Raw genomic sequence first — 23,169 nt, 5'->3', positions numbered from 1 at the left:
TATTTATTTTTGAGAGAGAGAGCACAAGCAGAGGAAGAGCAGAGAGAGCAAGGCAGGAGATCTGAAGCAGGCTCCATGCTGTCAGCACAGAGCCCGATGTGGGGCTCAAACTCACAAACCAGGAGATCATGACCTGGGCTGAAGTCTGACACTTAACCGACTGAGCCACCCAGGGGTCCCTCCTTTGAACAAATTTTATCGCTGGTCAATACAACTTTTTTTTCCCATTTCTTTTTATCAATGCCAACTGCTTATACGACATTAAAATCGTATCTCTCCCTATTCCCTGCTCACTTATAGTGCTGCTTCCCAGAGTTTACCATTTAGAGCCACTTCTGTATTTAGTTCTGGGGATTATTGTCCTAACTCACAATATACTTGACACTGCTATTTCTTTAGACATTCTCAATTAACTGCCAATCCTGAAAAACTATGATTTAATAGATGTCTACCCCCTGCTTCCCCACACTCTACAGGTTTTTGGACAGCATAGGGGTGGAAAACCTTCCTTCTGTGCTCTTAGACCCAGGAGCTGGCCTAAGAATTAACTGACATGATGGACTAACAGGAGGAAAGCACGCAAATTTTATTTAATATTTTTACATGTACATGGAATTCCTTAAAAGGAAAACAAAGACCCAAAGAAGCTATTAGGCCAAAAGGTTTATATACTTTTTTACACAAAGAACAATCAATTATGGAGATGGGACAAGACAAAGGGGCTTGGACTAGGGACAGTAAATTGTGGGAAAGTGACTAAGAAATATATGAGGGAAACTAATGGAAGATAAGGGTTATTTTAGTAGGTTTGTTTGTAGAGGCCCATTTCAGCATCGACTCCCAGTCTCTGGCGATAAGAACATTCTTCTCTTCCTGGTACAGGGAGGGCACCTTTCTCATGGGAAATTTAACGATCTGATTTTAGGTAGAAAGGAGGAGGCCAGAAAGCCTAAGGTAGAAAGCCCTCCCACATCTGCTACTTTCCAATTGCCTTCCACTCAAAATAATCAATATGCCAAAGTGGCATAGCTTAGAGTGGCATGTCCTAAACCTTTCAAATAGCTATATTATTCTCTTTAATTCTTCCGTTACCCAAATTTGTAACTTAAGTAGTAAACTTAAAACCTCAACTTACTCATCAGTGTTGCACAGCATCTGGGAGGAGAATGCTAGCCCCCACCATGCTTTCTTCTTTTCTTCCCCATTTCCAGTGCCCCACTCCTGTCTACTTTGTACATTGCTGAGATTGATTACATTTCCATTCTTGTTCTGTAAACGTTGTTTGTCTTCCTATTTTATTTATATGTAGATTCTAAAGGCTGAAAATCAACAGCATTTACAACATGGTGATTATGTAAACGTCATTCACTGCAAAGGGCTGCAACTTCTCTCTCTCCAGATTGAGTATTTTGACTTGTCATTTAAGAAGAATGTGGCAGCTGGAATATCCCTTATTACACTCACAAATTTCTCAAAATCATGCTATATTTTAGTTTGCTACATATTTGGGCCCTGACTTTCTTATATTTTTGTTTACATTACAGTTTGTAATTGCCTTTCTTTTCTCTGACTGAGAGAAGAAATCTGATTTTCTCCCCATCTCATTAATATCTTCCATTTTCTTACCCATGCTAATCCCTGCCAAACAGAAGCTTCAAAGTTGGTTTGTTTTGTTACGTTACTTACTTGGTAAATGGGGTTTACCTCAGAGTATATGTAAACATTATATTCTTTAAAGGAGATTTTTAAAAATTACATAGGAGATAAACAGCAATATTTAAAAATAAGAAGTACTCCCCATCCACTTTGAAACACTTTATTTTCACCAATCAATTTTTTTTTTTTTTTTTAGCAGAAACATAGCAGGAAATCCACACCACTTCCCTGGCTTGGCCTGGGGACTTTCTAGATAAAATACAGCCACTGGTCTGGCCAGTGGGAGCAATAAGTCTGGGCTGAATTTGACCCTCTATAGGGCTCAGTCCATCTATCTGTAAGATAAAGGACCTCCTAAAATTAGATTGTGGATCTCATCCTAAAACTAGACATGACTTCCAGTCACAATCTCTTTAACTGGAGCATTAGTAAAACACAGACTCTGGCATTAGGTCCAGGACCTTTCCTCAGAAGCAACTCTGTGAGTAAGAACAAGATGGGGATCTGGCAATCTATAACAAGCAGGGACCTATGAGTGTTTAACAAAATTTCTCCCTTTTATATCTACCTGTTTAAGTTCTATTACTTTGTCAAATGCCAGCTCAAATCCTTCCTCTCCAAGAAATCTTCCCAAACCTCTTAGCGACGAATTTCTCAATCTCCTGTGTTCCTAAGTTTGTGCTTCTATAGTCAACTGTCTGCTGGTTATGGATCTCCCATCCTCATTGGATCAGATATCTTTAGGGTCTGGGATGTTGTCTTATCTTAGAATCTTTAAGAACCCAGGATGATATTTTGTGTCCAGTGTTTGCTAATCTTGAATTAATGACAAGTTCATATAACGAATTACTTAGAAAGATACCTAGAGGGGCTTTTAGAAGGCACTCTATATTTCTTACTATATTAATGTCTCAAATGTAATGGCAGTATGCAGCTGACTGTTTAACAACACAGGTTAGGGGCACCAATCCCTGTGCAGTCAAAAATCCATATATAATTTTTAACTCTCCAAAAACTTAACTACCAACAGCCTACTGATGACTGGAAGCCCTACTGATAACATAAACAATTGATTAACACATATTTTGCATGCCATATGTATTATATACTATATTTTGAGAATAAAGTGAGCCAGAGAAAATTAATTATTAAGACAACCATAAGGAAAAAACACTTACAGTATTGTACCATATTTATCAAAACAACCCACATGTAAGTGGACCTGTGCAGTACAACTCATGACTTCAAGGGTCAGCTGTAATATATGTAAAGTATAAAAAATATATTCATGCCTCCACATGCTGATTGGATGCTGCCTCTTCCAGGCAGCCAGGCTTCCCTGATTCTCTTGGTGGGAAGTGGGTGCCTCTCCTACATAGAAACCTGCTTGCTTATCTCTTCCTCAAAACTGTCAGTTCCTTTAGGGAAAAGTCTTTGTCTTTTATCTCTGCATCCCAAATGCCTGATAGATGTACATGCTGACAAATGTTTACTAAAAGAATAAGAAATAAAGGGGGGGAGGGGAGTAACAGTTAAACCACCACTACCACCCAAACAATCCATTTAGAAAATGGGCAAAAGAAATGAAGACACATTTCCCCGAAGAGGATATACAGACAGCAAACACATGAAAAGATGTTCCACATCATTAGCGGACAGGGAAATGCCGATTAAAACCACAACGAATTACTACTACACACCTATCAGGATGGCAAAATAAAAAATAGTGACCACACCAAATACTGACAAGGATGTGGATCACATTTCTGGTGGGATGAAAATGATACCATTCTGGAAAACCAGAGTCTGGAAGTTTCTTCTAAAATGAAGTACGCAGTTACTATAGGACCCAACAACTTCCTTGGGCACTTATCCCAGAAAAACAAAAACTTATGTTCACACAAAAACAAGCACACAAATGTCCACAGCAGCTTTATCTGTAATAGCTTAACGCTGGATGTCCTTCAACAGGTGAATGTTACACAAACCTCAGTCCATTCATACTGGAGCAGTCCCAAGCAGTAACAAGGAATCAACTATTGATACACTCAACAACGTGGATGGATCTCCAGGGGATTTGCTGAGCGAAGAAAGCCAACTCCAAAAGACTATATACTCTCTGATTCCATTCATTCATTCATTCATTCATTCATTCATTCATTCATTCATCCATCCATTAAAAATTTATTTACTTTGAGACAGAGACAGTGAGAGTGGGGGAAGGGCAGAGAGAGAGAGAGAGAGGGAGACAGAGAACCCCAAGCAAGCTCAGCACTGCCAGGGCAGAGCCTGATGCGGGCCTCAGACTCACAAATTGTGAGATCATGACCTGAGCTGAAACCAAGAATCGGACGCTTAACCGACTGAGCCACCCAGGTGCCCCTTTCACCCCATTTATATGACGCTTTTTGGAATGATAAATTTTAAAAATGGAGGACATATTAGTGGTTGCCAGGGGTTAGTGGCTGGAGGAGGTGGGGGGAGTTGATAGTTGATACAAAAGGAAAACACTAGGTATCCTTGTGGTGTTGCAACTGCTTGATATCCTGTTGTGGTGGACACTTGAACCTAACCAGTTGATAAAATGATGCAGAACTTAATACACACACATGTGCCAGTGGATGTAGGGAAATCTGAATGAGTGGACTGCACCAACGTCAATGACCGATATTATACATGTTATCGGGTGTTTTTTTTTTAACATTTTTTAAAGTGTATTTATTTTGAAAGAGAGGGAGTGGGGGGAGGGGCAGAGAGAGAAGAGAGAGAGAATCCCAAGCAGGCTCTTCACTGTCAGTGCAGAGCTGGACACAGGGCTCAATCTCATGAACCTCAAGATCATGACCTGAGCCGAAATCAAGACGCAGATGCTTAACCGACTGAGCCACCCAGGTACCCCTACACTATAGTTTTGAAAAATGTTACCACTGGGGAAAGCTAAGCCAAGTGTGCATGGGCTTTCTCTGTATTATTTCTTATAATCACATGTGAATCTACAATTACCTCCCCCCGCCAAAAAAAATTTAATTAAAAAAATCAGACAGGTAGAACAAGAGACATGGAAGAAAGAATAACATTACTAATTGAATAACATTTTTTAATCAATTGCCAGGACTTTTTAAAATTTAATTTTTTTTTTTTTTTTTTTTTTTAATTTAGAATAGCCTGGGCCCTGGCCTCAGAGAGCTTATCTAGCTGAGTAACACCAACTTCTAATTCAATATAGACTGGAAAAAGATGAGGGGGCCTATGGTTGGGACAATCAGGGAAGACTTCCAGGAGGAGGTAGTCCTAGAGCTGTGCCTTGGCAGGCAGGCTTAGAGGTGGAAGGAAGGATAGGGATGGCAGCCCAGGGGTACGAAGGGCAGGCCATTGTGAGGCCTGGTGGGTCCAGACTCTGCCCTGCCCAGCACTGTAGCCAAACAGTGATGAGCCCCCGACCCTCCCCTTGGGCTCCCTTGCCAGGGCTGAGGGCACTTATACATGTGTTCTCAGAAGGCCTCAGGCTGGTTTTTACTCCTCCAGGCCTGAGCATGCACAGCTCCTCGGTCTTGAGTACCCAGGCCTGGCTTTCTTTCCCCTAAAAAGAATGTAAATAAAACAATTTTTTCTTTTTTACTGTAGTTAAATAGACATAAAATTTACCATTTTAACCATTTTAAGTATACAATTCAGTGGTGTTGAGTACATTCACATTCTTGTGCAACCATCACCATTTATCTCCCTCCATAACTGAGTCTTCCCAAACTGAAACTCTGTGTAACTCTGTAAAACTCTGAATAACTCCTCATTCTCCCCCTATCCCTGGCCCCTGGCAACCTTCACTCTACTTTTTCTCTAAGTACCTCATATAAGTGGAATCACCCAATTTTTATCTTTTTGTGACTGCCTTATTTCACTTGGCATAATGTCCACAAGCTTCCCTGTGTTGTGGCATGTACCAGAACTGCATGTCTTTTTAAGGCTGAATAATATTCCATTGTATGCATACACCACATTTTGTTGGTCTGCTCATCTGCTGATGGACATTTAGGGTGCTTCCACCTTTTGGCTACGGTGAATAATACTGCTATGTGCACGTATCTAAGTCCCTGGTTTCGATTTCTTTGGATATTTATGTAAAAGTGGGCTTACTGGATCACATGCTAATTCTATGACATTTCTTTTGGTGGTGCACCTTTACTATTTTAATTACTAAAAAATATTATTAAAGGGATACATAATCAAAGTTTAAAAAAAGAACTAAATAAAAAGGTATAAAGTGAACGGTACAACTCTTTCCCTCCTGACCCCCAATCTCATTCCCCTGAGACACCGTTGCTGAGTTTCATGGCAGTGTTCAGGAGCCTTTCCATGTGTAGGTTATCATAAAGCAATAAATGTTGAAAATATCTTCTTCCTGTTATTAATTTTTCAACTATAGTGAAAATTCCAACTATACAATTGAAAATTTCAACTATAGTGAAACTATAGTGATGAGGGAAATTCCACAATGTTTGTTTATTTAAATGTTCAAGTTCTGCGGATCAGGATTTCTGGTTTCAAAACATACAAAAGTTCCTATTAGATGCTCTAAAACATGATTGGAACCATATATCTAATTGTGCTGCTAACAAAATCAACTTAAAAGCTAAGACGTATCATGGCAAATAAAAGTAACCAGAGCCAGTGTCAATTTTCATTTAAGGTGTTACAGACATGTGATTATAACCACGGTATTTTGTAGGCTTTAAGACAACTACTACAAGTCAAAGCTCAGATAAAAACAAAAAAAGTTTGGGCTCTGCAAGTTACTGCTCTCTGTAATTCAACGACCACTTTAGAGAAAATACTCAATTTACTATTTCAACCTTTAAAAGAAAATTTAGTGGGGGAAAAAAAGGCTTCACAGAAATAAAAAAAAAAAAAAAAAGAGGGGCACCTGGTGGCTTAGTTAGTTGCGCCTCTGACTTTGACTTAGGTCATGATCTCACGGTTGGTTCGGGAGTTCGAGTCCTACATTGGGCTTGCTGCTGTCAACACAGAGCCCACTTCAGGTCCTCTGTCCCCCTCTCTCTCTGCCCTTCCCCCACTAGTGTGCTTGCTCTCTCTCTCCCCAAAATAAACATTAAAAAAAAAAAGAAATAAGAAAGAAAAAGAATCCAAATTTCTTTCTTTTTTTTTTTTTTTGTAATTTGTACTAGTATTTGTAAAGGCTAAATTAATATTCTAATGTATTTGCAAGCTTTTTGTTTTTAGCTTGTTTGAATGAAGAGCCAGAGAAAACAGAACAACATTCATTATTAAGGGTGGGAGACTAAAGTGGAACAGAATAGAATCACTACGTAAATCCTGTCAAAATTTATTAGCATTTCCTATTCAGATTCACAAAATCTCAGCCTAATCAGACTTGATTTTTCCATGTCACGGCAACAGCACCCATCATTGTTTCTGGAAGGATCAGCTGCTCAGCCTCCTATGGACCTGGATGACAAGGCTTTGGTGACTTCATAAATCTATGCTGCCCAGCTGTCGTCCCCTTAATGACATGATGACTTCTGTTTGATGGAACCTGCCGGTGCAGACGCACTGCCGCCTGGTATTAATGGAGGACAGCTCTGGCCTTTTCAGAACACGCGAAAGTTCTATTGTGCCCACATCGCGGCAGCTTAGTGTTTCATTTAGAACTTGAAAACATCTTTTAAGAATATGCCCTTCCCTGCCAACACAGTTATTCCTCAGATTAAGGATTTGAAAGGAAACTTTCCAAGGCTTATCTCAATTGGACAAGTGCATTGTTACTTTATTACACAGGGACAGGATGAAAATTAAAAGTTAATCCTAGGACAGAGTATGGCGAGAGGGGTCACGAAAAGGACAGAAGAAGACGGAATCAACCTCTGCTGAACTCTGCTAAGTGCCAGGCATCATGCCAAGTATCCTACATCCTTGCAATTCAAATGTGGCTCGTGAATCCCAACTTGGGCATCTCCCAAGAGCTTGTCAGAAATGCAGAATTTCAGACCTAGATTTATGGAATCAGAATCTGCACTGTGAAAAGATCCCTGGGGTGATTCCTATGCACATTCAAGTTTGAGAAACACTGTCCCATTACAAAGCTCTATTTAATCCTCATGCCAATGCTTTGAAGAAAATATTTCCATACTTTATAGGTAAATGCTAGGGTGTGAATGTGTCCCACCCAAATGCATGTGTTGAAATTCTAATTCCCAAAGATGAAGATATTAGAAGGTGGGGCCTTTGGGAGCTGCTCAGGTCATGAGGGTAGAGCCTTCCTGAATGCGATTAATGACTATGAAAGAGGCCCAGTGAGATCCCTAGCCTTTCCACCAAGAGGACACAGCAAGAAGGCACCATCCAGACACCAGAGAGAGGGCCCTCACCTGCCATGACAGCAGCCTGATCTCAGACTGCCAGCTTCCTGAACTGAGAAAAATAAATTTTTGTTTATAAGCCACTCAATCGGTGGTATTTTGTCATAGCAGCCCAAACATATGAAGACAATAAGGAAACACAGACAGAACATTTCTTTCCTTCTTCCCCTTCCTCCTTACAGAAAGCATTTGTGGTAGGGAAAAGGTTCTGTTCAGAATTTCACAGCTGGTAAATGGTAGAGCCAGCATTCAAGAGTGCATCTGTTAGACCCCTAAACCCATAATCTTTCTACCTTCCCTCCTGGACCCAGGCTTCCTGAGTAACAGTCAGATCCCTCTGGAACAGTGTTGAGTAATGAGGACGGAAAAGCGCCAGGAAACCAGGTCAGGAGAAATGGTGGAATGCACTGACACTAGGGGGCGCTGCAGTGTAGACAGGGGATTCTACTTCCTTTTGGGTTGCATAGGGCAGAACTAGGACCAATGAAGAGAAGTCCTAAGGAGACTAATTTCACCTCACCATAAGGAAGAATTTTCTTATCACCAGAGCTATTTAATTCTGGAAAGCTGGTATTGGCTGAAAGTTTTCAACCTATATCTGTCTGGGTTATTGGTAAAATACCTATTTCAAGGGGGATATGGGACTTATTGGCCCCTTGAGCCCCTTCTAGACCGAGGTGGCTTTCTTGTTCTCCATACATGGTACTGGGCATTTCTTTAGATGTGTTCATCATGATGCATGCCATGCCCAGGCTACCCCCCAGTCCCCAGAGAGTGGACAGCCATGGGAAATTGTGGTTTACACAGTGACAGGCACTGCTTTGGCTAGAGGTGACTGAGCCAGAGGACAAGGAGGGATGACAGGACTCCAGAACAGACAACTCACAAGCTGGCTGCTGGCCTATGAAGCGGCCTATCCAAAAAGCCACATTCAAACAGGGACAGGCTGGGCCAATGACATTCTTAACTCTCTGAAACAGAAACTGACAAACAGGGGAGTGAATCCAAACTGATTCTGAAGGCAAGTATGTAGGAGAGGTCATGAGAGGCCGATAACAACTTGACATTATGAATAAACTCAAGTTACAAGGAAGCATGGATGAGTAAGGAAGGTGTAGTATTTGCTAGGGCTGCTATAATAAAGTACCACAAGCTGCGCGGCTTAGAACAATACTTACCATCTCAGAGTTCTGGAAGCTGGATGTCCAGGATCAACGTGTCAGCACGGCTAGTTCATTCTGAGGGTTTTGAGGGAGAGCGTATTCCAGAACTTCCCATTCCAGAACTTCTCCAAGATGCTAGGGGTTTGCCTGCAATCCTTGGTGTTGTGTGGCTTGTAGAAGCATCACCCTGATCTTTGCCTACATCTTTACATGGAACATGTTTGTGTCTCTGGGTCCTGATTTCCCCTTTTTGCTTCTTTTTTTTAAGTTGATTTATTTATTTTGAGAGAGAGAATGCAAGTGCACACGTGCAAGAGAGGGGGAGGTGCAGAAGAGAATCCCAAACAGGCCCCAAGGTGTCAGAGCAGAGCCTGATGTGGGGCTCGAACCCATGAACCATGAGATCATGACTGGAGCCAAAATCAAAGGTCTGACACTCAACTGACTGAGCCACCCAGGTGCCCCTCAATTTCCCTTTTTAAAAGGACACCAGTCATACTGGATGAAGGCCCACCCTTCATGGCCTCATTTAACTACCTGTGTAAAGACCTCATCTCTAAGTAGGGCCACATTCTGATGTAGTGAGGGTTAGGACTCCAACATGTTCTGTTGAGGGGAGGACACAATTCAACCAAAAATACATGCATATGAGTAGATGCTATGGGGATACACAAAAAGAATAAAGGGCGAGAAAGCCAGCAAGTAACAGAAAGAGAAGCAAACCTAGAGGGGAGCCATGAGGCAGTTAAGTTACCTTAACGCAGAGCTGCCTGTGAATCAGAACCAACCTCCAGTGGCCCAGCTACATCTCAGTTTCTGCTGCATTTCCATGAGTTGCCCTGTGTGCCCATCCATCACTTGAACTAGCTTGAGTAAATAAATGCAGAGGTTCTTGCCCCAAAGAGCTTCACTAACAGGTATACCATGCAAGTAAAATCTCGAATAACACAAAAGCTTCTCTGAATCTCTTTCACAAAGTGGTTGTGATTTGGGGCCGTGATTTTGGAAGGGCAGAAACAAATTCTCCAGTGGAAAGCATCACTCTAGCCAACTTGCTTTTCATTTGGCTAATGGAGCTGATGGTCATAAAACATCTTGAGGTCTTTGGGATGAAATCAGTTTTGCAAATGAACTATGCAGCCAGGCAGTGCATCTTTGAAGATGCAAATGTGGGAAAGTAATAGTCTTTGTCCCCAAGGGACTCACAGCTTCTGCAAGAGAGGCAGTAACTCCCTGACACCCCTCCAGAAATAGCCTGTGGTCCATCGTGATAGAGAGCTCACAAAGAGTTGGGGCAATACTGAATATAATGATAACCAGAAAATAGTGATGAAATCTGCCTCAGGGGTTTCTCTCAGAGGGGTGTGTGTGTGTGTGCATGTGTGCATGTGTGCGTGTGTGCGTGTGTGTGTGTGTGTGTGTGTGTGTTTGCGCGCACATACCCAGAATATGTAAAAAGCCCTTTTCCCACAAGGAACTAACCATCCCAAGACTTGGGATAAACCAGCTTTCTTCTTTCTTCTAATTCCCTTCTTTTTGTATTATTAAAAAAAAAAAGCTGTTCTGCCTCAGTTTAAATATAAACAATGCTGTTAGATATCTTCAAATCACTATTTCTTTACCCTTGGCAGTTTTGGGTAGATGACAGAAGACTTTCTGGAGTCAGATTTTCTGGAGGGAGAAGGCAGGACAAAAGCTAGAACAGGAAGACAAGGAGACACGGGAAAGGTTTGGAGGTCAAAAGTGAAAGAGACAGCAGGTAGGGTGACCCCCCCCCCATCTCAGGAACACCTTCAGTCCCTGGGAAACGGGGACTGTTGGTCACCCCACCATGGGGGACAAAAGGTGGCAGGGTGAGGGGGTGGCCCAGTGAGAACGTGGAGAGGTGCCTACAGCTCCAGAGCAGCTCTCTGCATTGGGAAGGAGAGTCATGTGCATCCTGCCTCTGGCTCCCTCTTTTGAGAAGGTGCCCACCCACTCAGCTAGGCTGTGCAAAGCATTTAAACGGCCACAGCTCTTCCGGTGTGGGAGCGTATGGGGCTATCAAACCTTTGATGCCACCTCCTTGTTGGAGCCCTTGGCTGCTATCACTAAGCTTCCTCAAGATGGACTGTGAGGTGTAAGGCAATTCTCTTGGGTCTTGGCCATTGCCAGCAGGTTGGGTTTGGGGCATGGAGTTTCCTCAGCCCCGCGGGATCAGGGCTGCCGTGATGGCAGCGGCCGCTCAAACACAGGGTACGAGTGAAGGGGAGCCACTGATCGCTGGACCAATCATAGGAGAACCTGGGGGCGATGAGCTTGGGGGTTGCTGACATTTGTAATTCCATAAATGTCTGAGCATGTGCTCCTTCTTCTTCCTTCCGATTGTGTCCCTGTCAACATCCTCATTGTGATACTGTAATTTTGCAAGGTGTTATCATTAGAGAAACTGGATAAAGTGCACATGGGATCTCTCTATATTATTAACAATACCAAGTGTTATGTACCAAATGTGTCTCCTCAAATATATCTGCTGAAGCCCTAACCCCCAATGTGATGGTATTTAGGGGTGGGGCCTGTAGAGATGATTGAGTTTAAATGAGGTCATGAGGGTAGAGCCCCCATGATGGGATTAGCATCCTCATAAGAAGAGGAAGACAGACAAAGGCTCTGTCTGAGCCATGTCAGGACTCAGCAACAGGCAGCCATCCGCAAGCCAAGAAGTGTCTCACCAGAACCCGACCATGGTAGCAGCATGATCTTGAACTTTCAAGCGTCTCAAACATGAGAAATAAATGTCTGTTCTGTAAGCCACCAGTCTATGATATTTTTGTTGCAACAGCTGCAGCAGACTAAGACACCAAGTGCTGGTGAGGATGTGGACCAGTTAGAACAATGAAACATTGCTGGTGGGAATGGACATCGTAGAGCCCTTTGGAAAATGTTTGGCAGTTGCTACTCTGGTTAAAGAATCACACTCCCAGGCATTTACCCAGGAGAAATGAAAACACATGCCCACACAAAGACTTGTACACAGACACTCATAGCAGCATTATTTATAAAAGTCTAAAACTGGAAACAGCGCCTAGGGGCGCCTGGGTGGCTCACTGGTTAAGCATCCAATTCTTGGTTTCAGCTCAGGTCATGATCATGCGGTTTGTGAGTTTGAGCCCCACGTTGGGCTCTACGTTGATGGTGGCTTTGCATTGATGGTGCAGAGCCTCCTTGGGATTCTTGCTCTCCCCCTCTGTCTCTGCCCTTCCTCGGTTCATGCTCTCTCTCTCTCAAAATAAATAAGTAAACTTAAAAAAAATTTAAAACTAGAAACAGCACCATTTTTCATTAACTGGTAAATAGATACATAAATTGGGATATATCCATGTAGTGGGACAATATTCAGTAGCTTAAGCTAAATAAAAGACTACCTATTGTATGATTTCATTTATAGGAAATTCTAGAAAGAGTAAAACGTTAATGCCAGGAAAGCAGATCAGTGTTTCCTGGTGCCAGAAGTTGGGGCGGGGAACATCTGCAAAGGGATGGGAGAAACCTCCATAAAAAGTGACAGAAATGTTCTCTATGGTGACTGTGATGGTGCTCACATAGCTCTGCACACTCACTAAACTCATCAAACTGTACTCCTAATGGGTGGGTTTTATTGTGTGCAAATTATCACTCAATAAAACTGGAATGGGGAGAACAAGAATTTAGAAAAGTGGCTGGTTACTATATAGATATAGATATAACTCAATAGTTTTCACTTATAGCAATAATCAGTTAAAATACAAAGGAAAAATATCTCATGGTAGCAATAAAACTCTAAGAATACTTAGAAATAATTTTTTAAGTTTATTTGAGAGAGAGCAAGTGGGGGACGGACAGAGAGAGAGGGAGAGGGAGAGAATCCCAAGCAGGCTCCACACCGTTAGTGGAGAGCCCAATGCGGGGCTCAATCTTACAAACCATGAGATCATGACCTGTACTGAAGTCAGACGCTTAACTGAATGAGGTACCCAGAAACCCCTAGAAGCAAATTTTAAGATGGGGTGCCTCAGTAGGTTGAGCATCTGACTCTTGATTTCGGCTCAGGTCATGATCCCAGGATCATGAGATCAAGACCCATGTGGGGGCTCCTCAGAGAGCATGGAGTCTGCTTGGGATTCTCTCTCCCTCCCCCTCTCTCTCTGTCCCTCCCCTGATCGTGCTCTCTCTAAAATAAAAAAAAAAAAGAATTTTAAGAGACTGTAATCAAAGATTTAAATAAATTGAGATACACTTAGTTCTTAGAAGAGACTCAGTATTGTAAAGACATCACTTAATCTCAAATTAATGTATGGATTTAAGGAAATCCCAAACCGAATGCAAATTGGTGCAGCCACTCTGGAAAACAGTGTGGAGGTTCCTCAAAAAATTAAAAATAGATCTACCCTATGACCCAGCACTAGCACTGCTAGGAATTTACCCAAGGGATACAGGAGTACTGAGGCATAGGGGCACTTGTACCCCAATGTTTATAGCAGCACTCTCAACAATAGCCAAATTGTGGAAAAAGCCTAAATGTCCATCAACTGATGAATGGATAAAGAAATTGTGGTTTATATACACAATGGAGTACTACGTGGCAATGAGAAAGAATGAAATATGGCCCTTTATAGCAACGTGGATGGAACTGGAGAGTGTGATGCTAAGTGAAATAAGCCATACAGAGAAAGACAGATACCATATGTTTTCACTCTTATGTGGATCCTGAGAAACTTAACAGAAACCCATGGGGGAGGGGAAGAAAAAAAAAAAAAAGGTTAGAGTGGGAGAGAGCCAAAACATAAGAGACTCTTAAAAACTGAGAACAAACTGAGGGTTGATGGGGGGTGGGAGGGAGGGGAGGGTGGGTGATGGGTATTGAGGAGGGCACCTTTTGGGATGAGCACTGGGTGTTGTATGGAAACCAATTTGACAATAAATTTCATATATTGAAAAAAAAAAAGAAAAAGAAAGAAAGAAAATCCCAAACCAAAATACCAAGTTTCAGAACCTGGCAAATTCATCTGAAATTCATGTGGAAGAATTCATTTTAAAGTGTTTAAAAATGAGTGGTAAGAAGTTTGCTTTGTCAGATAGATATTAAAGTTCACTATAAGGAAGGCACCTGTCCGGCTCATTCGGCAGAGTATGCCTCCTGATCTTGGGGTCATGAGTTCGAGCCCCATATTGGGCATGAAGCCTACTTAAAAAAATAAGAAGGGATGCCTGGGTGGCTCAGTCGGTTAAGTGTCCAACTTTGGCTCAGGTCATGATCTTGCGGTTTCTGAGTTTGAGCCCTGCATTGGGCTCTGTGCTAATGGCTCTGTGCTGACAGCTTGGAGCCTGGAGCCTGCTTCGGATTCTGTGTCTCCCTCTCTCTCTCTGCCCCTCCCCTGCTCACGCTCAGTCTCTCTTTCTCTAAAAAATAAAGAAAAACACTAAAAAAAATTTTTCAATAAAAAAAAGGGAAAAAAGAGATTATCCTTTGGGGTGCCTCGTTAGTGCAGTTGGTAGGGCACGGGACTCCTGATCTCAGGGTAGTGAATTTGAGCCCCACATTGGGTATAAAGATTATAAATAAGTAAACTTAAAAAAAAAGAAATACTATTCAGGATAAGGCTAAAGTAATACAAACTGTATGGACAGAACAGAAACTAAAAGATTCATGAAACAACCAAATTTTATTTTTTATTTTCTTCTTATTTTTTTATCTGAGGGGGGGGCAGAGGGAGGGAGGGAGGGGGAGAGAGGGAGAGGGAGAGGGAGAGGGAGAGGGGGAGAGAGAGAGAGAGAGAGAGAGAGAGAGAGAGAGAGAGAGAGAGAGAGAATCTTAAGCAGGCTCCACACTCAGCATGGAGCCTGACATGGGGCTTGATCCATGACCCTAGGATCATGATCTAAGCAGAAATCAAGAGTCGGATGCTTAACCAACTGAGCCACCCAGTCGCCCCTGTAACCACATTTTAAAAATCTCCCAATTTATCTACGCATAATACATGGGAAAAGGATGGATTAGTCAACAAACGCAGCTGAGACACCTTCTTGGCCAAACAGAAGAGCGTGCATAAGGAAATGTGAGTGACATCATCTGTACTATCATGTGACATCCCTTTCAGATCAATAAGGAAAGATGAGCCCTACAGAAAAACAGGCTATTAGGAGGTGGACTCTACGGATCTAAGCCTCAAATTCTTATTTTAAGCCTGGCACAGAACAGCAGGCTTGCTGGCCTTCTAGAAAGCATGGGGCTCCGTCAGTGAGGGTATCAGCTGTGATCAGGATGGAGCAAAGGTTACACACTCCTTTTCTTCTGGGAATCACGTAAGTCTCCTGGGATCTCATGAAACCCTACAAAAAAAGGAAAACCCCTACTAACTGAGGTTGAATTTCCAACTGCTGGACAAGATGCGAGCTTGCCAATTCAATTTATTTTGATTGTTTTCAGTTCTATTAAACATCCTACAGAAGTAAAGATACCTGCTCTAGGAATTTATTACAGATTTTTGGCTGGTTTTAGTGGCAAAAGCAATTAGACATAACCTGAGGTTGCACAGTCGGTTCAATTATCCATGCTAAGGAACAGTACACAACTGTTAAGAAAAAGGATATCAGGGCACCTGGCTGGCTTAGTCAGTAGAGCACATAACTCTTGATCATGGGGCCGTGAGTTTGAGCCCCACATAGGGTGAAGAGATTACTTAAAAAAAAGAGAGAAGGGATATCTTGGCTTTGGTCCCCTGGAAAGCATTATACTGTGTTCCACTACTTTTATGGGAATTGTTCTCCCAGGGAGACTGGAAGGTGGAAGCAGGTGGGGGGTGGGAAATGAGACAGAGAAGGACAAACCAGGTCTGAGGCAGCATTACTGAGCTTAGTAACTTAGTAGCAGCACTCAGTAACAGGCTAGCTGTCTCAACGTTGAATTTTTCCAGAGACTGTATGAACTACTGCTTCTCTGGGGAGTCCTTCTCTGGGGAAGGGAGGAAGAAGAATTGATCCCGGGGCTTCCAAATGTCACTGCCAAAGGTTCATTCCATGGCAGGTGTGTGGAAGGTGAGTGGGTCTCAAGGATCTCACACTTCAGCTGCGTCCAAGGGGCCTGGGGCAGGAGGCGAGAGCAGGTGCTGCCTGCTCCCGGAGGCGAATGAAGTCAAAGTTAGAGTTGGCTGCCATGGTGGTGGCTGGACAGAACATTTTGTCGAGGGTGAAATGAGACCAAGAACTGACTTGAGCCAGGGCAAAAGAGGTATCTGATTCAATAATGACACCTAGCACTGGCCCAGGTGTGAGAAAGTTGCTGATGGGAATATAAATGGTCACTATCTTTCTGGAGTTTTTATTTTTTTTTTAATTTTTTTTTAACGTTTATTTATTTTTGGGACAGAGAGAGACAGAGCATGAACGGGGGAGGGGCAGAGAGAGAGGGAGACACAGAATCGGAAACAGGCTCCAGGCTCCGAGCCATCAGCCCAGAGCCCGACGCGGGGCTCGAGCTCACGGACCGCGAGATCGTGACCTGAGCTGAAGTCGGACGCTTAACCGACTGCGCCACCCAGGCGCCCCTGGAAGACTATTCTTAAGAATACTAACCGTAATTATCTCTGGCTAGTTTTACCTTCTTCCTTTTGGATATGTAAATGTTATATGTTTTGCAACGATCCTGGGAATACACAATTTAAACTAATGTTCCCTCTACCACTCTCGTTCTCTCTCTAAAAATAAAATAAAATAATAAATTTATAAAAAATGGGCGCCAGGTGGCTCAGTTGATTAAGTATCTGACTCTTGACTTCAGCTCATGTCATGAATCTCATGGTTTGTGGGACTGAGCTCTGAGTCGGGCTCTGTGCTAGGCGTGGAGCCTGTTTGGAATTCTTTCTCTCTCCCTCTCTCTCTCTCTCCCTCCCTCTCTCTCTCTCTCTCCCTTATCACTCTTGTGTGCACTCTCTATCTCTCCTTATAAAAATAAAATACAGTAATTTGAAAAACGATTTACACCAATTTTGTTTTAAAAAGACTGACTGACACAGAAGAAACATTCTAACCTTTGAGATATTTGAGCTATTTGAGGCTTAACATGTGACTGATAACTACTATAAATTAAAATGATAGAATCATTCATTCTTCCATTCATTGAATATTAACAAATTCTCCAGAACGGCTGGTACAAACCAGGCACCACGCCAGGTACTGGGGATAGAGGAAGACCAAATAGTTACAAACTGTTTCATGTTACAAAAGGAAAAAAAAAATCAACATGGTATTTCCCTAGAACATCTCTTCCATTTCAAAGGAAATCAATTTTAGCTGCATTAAAATTTTTTGAAGTATTTATACACTTCATCTTATATTTTAGGTCAATTACAAAAAGACATTCAATTAAATGGTAAAATGTACTTAAAAGTTTTTAAATATCAGTCATAAAAAATACAAAAAACAAATTGAGAATCCAGATCAGGAGGCCAGTAAGAAGATACATACGTAGACCTTCTTTTGTTATTATAGAGTTTAATGCGGTTCTGAGCTTCCGAGCAGTCAAGTGAAAGGGGAAAAACATTAACATTGTTCTTGCTGTGAGAAAGCAATAGACCAATTTTTTTAAATTATTTTTAATGTTTATTTATTTCTGAGACAGAGAGAGACACAGCATGAGCAGGGAAGGGGCAGAGAGAGAGGGAGACACGGAATGTGAAGCAGGCTCCAGGCTCTGAGCTGTCAGCACAGAGCCCGACGCGGGGCTCGAACTCACGAACTGTGAGATCGTGACCTGAGCCGAAGTCAGACGCTTAACCAACTGAGCCACCCAGGTGCCCCAGCAATAGACCAATTTTTTAAGGAGAAACTAAGCTTCTCCCAGCACTACCTGCAAAAGAAATTTCTCAGGGGCGCCTGGGTGGCGCAGTCGGTTAAGCGTCCGACTTCAGCCAGGTCACGATCTCGCGGTCTGTGAGTTCTAGCCCCGCATCAGGCTCTGGGCTGATGGCTCAGAGCCTGGAGCCTGTTTCCGATTCTGTGTCTCCCTCTCTCTCTGCCCCTCCCCCGTTCATTCTCTGTTTCTCTCTGTCCCAAAAATAAATAAACGTTGAAAAAAAAAAAAATTAAAAAAAAAAAAAAAAAAGAAATTTCTCACATGGGTTACGCTGAGAGTGACAATAACTGTTATTCTCCGTATGAAACACCTAGGGAAAAATTCTCTGCTGCTCTCGAAGTTCTGAGAGGACACAGGCCATCCGTTCTCTCTGTGTCCAGCACAGCACCGGGCACCCAGGTGGACTCCAATCTTGTGGACATGAGGAGCACCAGAATAGGATTTCATTCTGAGGTGTGGCTACACAGACATCTGTCCCTATTGTTAGGTGGCACGTCTTATGCAATGACGTTAGAAAACAAACTGAGTTCTGGTCTGCAGAACTGCAAGGGCCGTGCACCCACACCCTGAAAAAGGCCAGCAGGTCACTATGGGTGCTGTTCTTTGGACTTGCAACTTGGCATCATTTCTAAGCTTGTGTTAGGGTTCTCCCAAGACACAGAACAGTGGATGGGCATACACACAGACACACACACACACACGAAGAGACTGAGTCTGAGGAAGTGGTTTATAGGATTATGAAGGCTGGCAAGTGCCATAACCCACAGGGTGAGTGCAAGCTGGAGACCCAGGAAAGCTGATGATGTAGTTTTAGTCTGAGGCTGGAGGCCTGAGACCCAGGAGAACTGACAACGTAGCTTTAGTCCAAAGGCTACATACAGGCTTGAGAGCCAGGAAAAGCCACTGTGTCAGTTTGAGACTGAAGGAGGAAAAGGCCAATGCACCGGTGCGAAGGCAGTCAGCCAGGAGGCATTCTAGCTCCTTCTATGGAAGGTCAGCCTTTTTGTTGTATTCAGACCTTCAGCTAGGTGGATGGGGTCCACTCACATTTAGGGAGGGCAATCTGCCTTGCTCAGTCTATCAATTTAAATGTCATTTAATTTAATTAATGTATTTATTTTAAAGTAGGCTTCACACCCAACATAGGGCTTGAACTCGCGACCCTGAAATCAAGAGTCACATGCTCTACCGACTGAGCCAGCCAGGCGCCCCATAAATGTTCATCTTATCCAAAACACCCTCGCAGAACATTCAGGATAACACGTGGGTGAATAACTGGCCATGCCACGGCTCAGCCAGGTTGACACAGAAAATTAACCACCACAAAGCTTTACCACTAATATACAGCAAGACCAACCGTGACTCACCAGATCTGCCAAACGGCACGGAGGCTATAAATGCATTCACCAGAGAGGGTATCTATCTTAGAGCAAAACCAACGAAGAGGAAAAGGAAAACAGAGACAGTAACAGACTGTGAGCTAAAAGGCAACTTGAGACCTAATGATAAAGCAAGTAGGAGGAGGAAGAAATTTTTAGAATCCCAAGAGTCGGAGGCTGAAGTGATTGTGGTGGAAGGTGGGAACAGATGGTGATGCTAAATGGAAAAGGGTAATGTCCAAAATACACAAATTAATAGGGACTTGAGCAGCCACTGGGACTCAGGACTTGTTAAAGAACGACTCATGGGGGCGCCTGGGTGGCGCAGTCGGTTAAGCGTCCGACTTCAGCCAGGTCACGATCTCGCGGTCCGTGAGTTCGAGCCCCGCGTCAGGCTCTGGGCTGAAGGCTCGGAGCCTGGAGCCTGTTTCCGATTCCTGTGTCTCCCTCTCTCTCTGCCCCTCCCCTGTTCATGCTCTGTCTCTCTCTGTCCCAAAAATAAATAAAAAACGTTGAAAAAAAAATTAAAAAAAAAAGAACGACTCATGGGGGTTAAGGTAGAATGAACGGAGACAACTGAAGCCAGGGTTTTCCGTGACAACTGCCCCTCACCCTGATGGACAAGCCTCGGTCAGGCTCTCAGTGACAGAAGTGTGGGAGGAACTAGTCAGACGGGTTTGTTGTGAGGACATGTGGTAGACTGAGGCAGGTTCAGCTCTGCTGTGCGTTAATTCACGCAGGCAGGCACCGCACCAGACAGCATGTGCTACACAGCCCACTTCTCTGCCCCTTCACTCTTCCTTCGACCGTGTTCTTGCTCACAGATGCTCCCAGACCTTCCCCTCTCAGACAGAACCCAAGATTCCTGCCTGGTCCCTCGATGTCTCTTGAGTTCCCTGCCTACACCCCCCACCTCCTCCTCCCACCAAATCTCTTGGAGGTCTTCATAGGCTGCCGCCACGTCTTTGCTACCCCACCTGCTAAGCCCTTGTCTTTAGCTTCTCAAACAATACCACTTTTACCAATGACTTTTTTTTTTTTAAGTAAACTTTATACCCAATGCAGGACTTGAACTCATGACCTAAAATCAAAAAGTCAAAGGCTCTACCACTGAGCCAGCCAGATGCCCCTACAAATGGTTTCTTCTTCTTCAAGTTTATTTATTTTGAGAGAGAGAGAGAGAGAGAGAGAGAGAGAGCGAGCGCTGGGGAAGGGCAGAGAGAGAGAGGGAGAGAGAGGATCCCAAGCAGGCTCTGCGTTAACAGCACAGAGCCCAATGCGGGACCCGAACTCAAGAACCATGAGACCATGCTGAAACCGAGAGTCAGTCCCTTAACCGACTGAGCCACCCAGGTGCCCCCTACCAATAGCTTCTTAATCACTGGACCCAGAGGCTCTGGCTCAGCCCTCACCATTTTTTTTTTTTTAATTGTGCTACAACAATTAACAGTGATGTTGAAATTCCTTCCCTTGGGTCCCAGGGCCCAGCACTATCCTGGTTCTTGGTCTGGTCCACTGGTCCGGTCCACTGTCTCCCCTTCCTACTCGTTCAATATATATACATTTTTAGACACTTAAAGATTCTGCTCTCATTCCTCAGCGTTTGCACCTTTCTATTCTCTCCTCAGAAATCACTCACCCCCAGAGCTTCCTGCTGTCTCCTCCAACGCAGTAAAAAGGTCCAACTCTCTCCATTCTGCCCTGAATCCATCTCACCAGCTTGTCTTGGGTTTTCAACTGCCTTCTGACCATTTCTCCTCAACTACACACCAGAACCCCAGATTCATAGTTCTAATATCTGATCTTCCTGTCTTCGTTAACCTTGTCAACATTATCCGTGTTAGCCAGATCCTAAACTCCAACATCATCTCCTTCCCTGATGTATAAGTGGTCACTGTGACCTATAACATTCTCCCCTGGAAGGTCTCTCGTATTTATCTCTCCTCCCCATTTTAACTTCCAATACCACCTTAGCTCAGCCCTCTTTCATCTCCTAAAATACTGCAACTGTTTTTAGCTGATCTTCTTGCTCCTCAACTATCCTTTGCAATCCAGCATGCACTGCACTGGGAGAGCATTCTCCATGTATATCTCGTATTCCTGCACTGACTGAGGTCCCTGAGCACAGGCATTTACACCAATTTAAGAATATTTACATAAGGAGACACTCCAAGGTAGTAAAGCCTGGAGAGACCTCTCCCTCCCAAGATGTTCCAGGGTGGTAAAGATAAAGACCCTGCCTTTCCTCCCCAGAGATCTGTTTACATTCTGAGTAAAGATAAACACTCTCCGCAGAGAAGTAGGAGCAGGTCACCAGCAACTCCATATGAGATGGGAGCCTAAGTGTGCAGTTCCTCACCGGTAATGCACCCATTGCATGGGCAGGTCCAAACGGGCCCTCCTCACTGTGTTGCCCTGTGGCACATGGGGGAATCAATCAGGATAATTTACTTCTTTCCCAGGTAGACCCTGTGTTCTAGTCAATCAGGATGTGTTTCCCAAAACACAGGCATACATATCCTTCCTCCGCGCCCTGGCCATGCTTAGAATGCTATACTTAGATTGCAGATGAGGGGGAAAAACCAGGAGGCACCAGTGCACAACACGCCCATGGCCAACTCTGAGAAACAGTGAGCCAGACCACCGATTTCTTTATGTATGTTGCCATGGCTCCTTCCAGGTGCACTGGTGGGAAATCAGCCTGGCCATAACCAACTGAACTGAAGACCAGTGCGGCAGCCCCTGGTGACCACAGTCCAGTTGGACATCGGGGAGCTGAAGTGCCCTCTGGGAATGCTTAGCTTGAAACACTGTTGAACCGGGAGCTCTGCATTTGATGGTGTCCAACAAATCCAAACATTTCCTCCCCTCTGAGAAAGTTAAAGGGGTAAGAAGAGGCAGCTCAGGTTCCAGTGTGAATGAATAAGTGAGTTGTAGTTTCAGTTCTCCGTGAGGCTCTATTTTCCAATCCTAGCCTCTGCCACATTTCTCGGTATTCGTGCAGCAAACTCCCTACCAAAGAGAATACGGGCATGTGTCTTTCTTGCAGGCCTCAACCTTAATCCAAGTGCCCCCCTCACCGATCCCTAAGGTAAGTATACACAGATGCTAGTCAAAGAACTGTGTGTAAATTGCAAAATAGAAACATACCCATTAATATGAACTGGTTCAATTATCGTATTTCATCATGAATTATAAGATACATCCCAATTTTGGGGCACCTGGGTGGCTCAGTTGGTTAAGCGTCCGACTTCGGCTCAGGTCATGATCTCACAGTTCATGAGTTCGAGCCCCATGTCAGGTTCCATGCTGACAGCTCAAAGCCTGGAGCCTGCTTCCAATTCTATGTCTCCCTCTTTCTCTGCTCCTCCCCTGCTCACTCTGTCTCTCCCTCAAAAATAAATAAACATTAAAAAAAAAAAAGATACATCCCAATTTCACAGACATAAAATATCAATAAAATAGCCCACAGTGGTTTTATGTCATTGGTCATTCTAATATGGGGGGGAAAAATATGCACTTTTTAAAAAAACTAAGGTACGGTGCATTCATACAGTGGACTCTTCTGCAGTTGGGACAGGTATAATAAGAGCTGTGGGAGGGACATTTCCTTCAGGACAGAGAGTGGGAGGAAACCAGAGAAACGACTCCATGCATCGGGTCATATACCTCAAGTTGCCACAAATGGAGATGTACCTGGTGTTACCTGTAAAAGGCTGCGCTTGAAA

At 43.5% G+C, this 23,169-nt stretch overlaps 1 protein-coding gene across 2 annotated transcripts in view; it reads right to left on the bottom strand.

Annotated features, from left to right (window-relative positions):
- EBPL (EBP like) overlaps positions 1–23,169 on the bottom strand; it is a 33,727-nt gene that overhangs the window by 8,906 nt on the left and 1,652 nt on the right. The window lies entirely within an intron of this gene.

The sequence above is a fragment of the Prionailurus viverrinus genome, chromosome A1, assembly GCF_022837055.1.
Source record: "Prionailurus viverrinus isolate Anna chromosome A1, UM_Priviv_1.0, whole genome shotgun sequence".
NCBI lineage: Eukaryota > Metazoa > Chordata > Mammalia > Carnivora > Felidae > Prionailurus > Prionailurus viverrinus.
This window is presented reverse-complemented; position numbering and strand designations above follow the sequence as displayed.